This window comes from Gossypium hirsutum, chromosome D08, assembly GCF_007990345.1.
Source record: "Gossypium hirsutum isolate 1008001.06 chromosome D08, Gossypium_hirsutum_v2.1, whole genome shotgun sequence".
Classification (NCBI taxonomy): Eukaryota; Viridiplantae; Streptophyta; class Magnoliopsida; order Malvales; family Malvaceae; genus Gossypium; species Gossypium hirsutum.
In genome coordinates, this window is record NC_053444.1 from 39,949,178 (window position 1) to 39,952,572 (window position 3,395).

Sequence of the window (3,395 nt, forward strand, 5' to 3'; positions counted from 1 at the left end):
TTAATTCATTCAATTACTTAAAGATTTAATTAAATAGAATTTGCAAACCACTTAATCTCGTAAATATATACTAAAAATTATTTTAAAAACACCTATTAACTCTTTATTTCATCATTCACCATTATTTTGCAAAAGATAGCTTTAAAACTATGGATCTTTAATTTTCTTGCTTAGATCTATGAAAATTCAAATTAAAAACACTTAATAAAAATTTAATACATAATAAAATAATAGATTAACCTTTAATTCAAAAACCTCCACGAATTTGCACCAATTGAGCAAAAAAGAACTAAGTTTTTCTTGGAAAAATGAAGGAATAGGCAGTATTTGGATACGAAGAAAATATAAAAAATGCAGAAATTTTTGAGAGAAAATTTTCCAATCCAGATCTAACAAATTTTAAAAATGAAAAAAAGATGGAAAGAGCTTGAACGGCGAATGGCTTTTATAGCCAACCAATTTTTTTAAAATTGGGCTCTTTGCTCTCTAAGTCCTCTCCTATTTCTCCCTTCTTCTAATAGCTCCATTTTTAACTACTAGCATTAATTTACACATTTAACCTCTACTTTAACCACTACTCCAAATTAATCTCTATTATTATTTTTTATTTTTATTTTTACTAATGACCCGATTATTAATACCATAATTATTTAATTTAATTATTATTTTTACTATTATTAACTAATTATTTATTTTATCCTATTTTAATTCCTATGACCTAAAATCTGATTTTTCTCTCAAACCTTTACACCATGTTTGGTTGGGTGTAATAGATTAGCCATTACACCCCTATTCCGTGGCCCCACTCAATACGCCGTTTGGTTCGCTGTATTGCCCTAATACGGGCGTATTACGTTGCGGACAGATTTGACATTTTCTCTGCTTCCCATTTCTAATCCCCTCCAAAAGTAAAGATTAGCTATTACATCTCTGTTCTTTTTCAATTTTTGCCCTCAGCTTCATCTTCTGCTTCTGTAACTTTTTTTCCAACCATCTCTACATTTCCCTTTTTTTCCATTGATTGCAGAGGAGACCTAGATATTTAAGGTAATTTTTATTTTTCCCTCCTTCTCCTTCTTCCGTTCTTCATCTTCTTCTCCTTCTTCATCCAGGTAACTTTCCTCCTTCTACTTCTTCCGTTCTTCATCTTTTATTTCCAATTTTTCTTAGCTTTGTCCATCGCATATCTTCTCTTCTCAGGGCTGTTGTTTTGTTTCGCTCAAATCTATGGCTGCTTTCACCTCTTTCTCTCTTTTCGATACTCTTTTATCTGTTTATATTTTGTTAATGTTAAAGACAGAGTGATAAAGTATTGATTCTGGGTATTTGATTTGGACAGTAATTATGCAACGACTAGAAGGATTGTTGCAATTGTGAGAGCCTCACCACGACTCTCTTCTTCTCTCACCTCCATCAATTTTCTAACACCAAATCACTCACGCAGGTATTTTTCTTTTCTTTTTATTTGGTTGGGAAGTTCTCTTATTTCGGCATTCAATTGATGAATCTTCTTTTTCCTTTTTCATGTCGGTTTCCTTTGTTGATAGATAGTTCAAAACCATCTGTTAATGCTAATTATGGTGTTTTTATCTAGAATTTATTAGAGAAATAAGAACATTTAAGTGAAGGAAAAATTAAACATGGGGTGGTCAGTAATATTCCTTGTGTTTCAATATGTAAATAAGTTGAATCAAATTATTATGGCTCGATCACCAAGTTTGTAAATAAGCATGCAGGGATGGAAATGGCTCAACTCATATGTGGAGGTTGTCGAACATTGCTAATGTATACATGCGGAGCAGGAGTATAAGATGCTATTGCTGTCACACCATTAATGTTGCACCAGGTACAATTTAATGATTCTGTGCATGTGATATAAATTTGTGGTTGTAATGTTTGGAATTGCAGAAATGATTCTGTTAAAGAAGAATGGAAAATTATTTTTGTGCTTTTAAGAAAATATAATGCTTGTGGGTTGAAGATCTGTTTCTTCAATTTGTTTCTGCATTGTAAACGAGTTTAAGGAATCTTGTTCATTTTTCTTTTCTAAAAAAGGGGGAATGCGATTCCATTTCCTGATCAGTGCTTCTTTGTGCTGTATTTGGTTTTCCAGTGTTACAATGTGTTGAGCATGGATGTCTTTTATTACCTTTATATTCTTTGTTTCTATTGTCATTGTCATCTTCGTTTGGTAGTCTTCTGAGCTACTTTAGTTCAAGATATCACTGGTGGATAATGGCTGTTCTAATCAAATTTGAGAGTGAGTACAAACCATACAGTATTTTCTGTTTTGTTTCTTCATTCATATCATACCATTGGTTTTCCAGGTTGCCTTGCAATACGATTAATAGGTTACCTTATGTTTTGTCAGTTTTTTCTCTCTTTTTTCACCTTCTGCTCTGGGGACATACCTTTCAAATTTGGTCTTACTGGCCATTCACTTATCAAATATTCAAATTTTATGCAACCTTTCATGCTGGGGTATAGATTTTCTTACATTGGAATATATTAGACATAAATGGTTTAATGGTATCGATTGCCCCTGGTCAAATAAATATCAGTCAAAAAGGCTTTTTCTTTGCTAAGTTTTCTAAATTTAATCGGAAGGATTAGAGCTTATTATCCGCTTTTGCCCATCCAATAAATATTTTTTTGAGAACCTTTGTGAGATACTGTATATGCATGAGTATGTTTATAGGGAAAAAGTTAGAACTGTCATTGGCATAATTTATGTTCTTAATGGTAGTGAATGTGATGCGGAATTATGCAATTAGTTTTGAATTTGCTCAACTGTTTAGTTTTTATGTTTGAGCTGCTTCTTACTTCAGCTTTGTTAAGCAGTGTTTCTTACTGCAACTTATAAGTTTAGGACAAGCTGAAAAATCAACGAGCTTCAGCTCTTCCATGATGAGAATTTTTCAGCGTGGTCTTTTGCGTCAGAGGTGCTATATCATGCCATGAACTTTAGCTTCATTTCTTTTATGCAATAGATATTGAGGGTTCTATATCTCACGATTGGTGTCATGATGTATTTATGTCTATTTCTACAGAGATAAAGAAGCTCCAAGATTAACTAAGAGTGGTTTCCAATTATTGGTGTGCATCATGAAACTCATGGCCCTTTTGCCTCTTTTCTGGTTGTCTGTCACCTAAAATTACTTCTCATGTGTAATTTACAGTTGATGGATACAAATGCTCAGCTTTGGTATATTATCAGAGAGTATATCTCCAATTCAGAGGTATATTTGATGAGATAATTATTGTGTTCTGCTTGGAACTTGTTTGTTAGAGCTATTGTGTTTTACTGTTGTTAAGTTCTTGAAGGGGAAATTGGCATGAATTTATTGTAAATTTTTATTTGTTATTGGTTTATTAGTATATATTATCCTCTTAAA

General features: G+C 32.3%; 2 long non-coding RNA genes across 2 annotated transcripts; both read left to right on the forward strand.

Moving 5' to 3' along the window:
- The first annotated feature begins 1,244 nt into the window (after positions 1-1,244).
- LOC121220039 (uncharacterized) lies at positions 1,245-1,924 on the forward strand. The gene is made up of 2 exons (XR_005917156.1): positions 1,245-1,444; positions 1,737-1,924. It is a non-coding gene; the product is annotated as an uncharacterized lncRNA (long non-coding RNA).
- Positions 1,925-2,848: 924 nt separating this feature from the next.
- Positions 2,849-3,395, forward strand: LOC121220040 (uncharacterized). The gene is made up of 2 exons (XR_005917157.1): positions 2,849-2,942; positions 3,180-3,395. It is a non-coding gene; the product is annotated as an uncharacterized lncRNA (long non-coding RNA).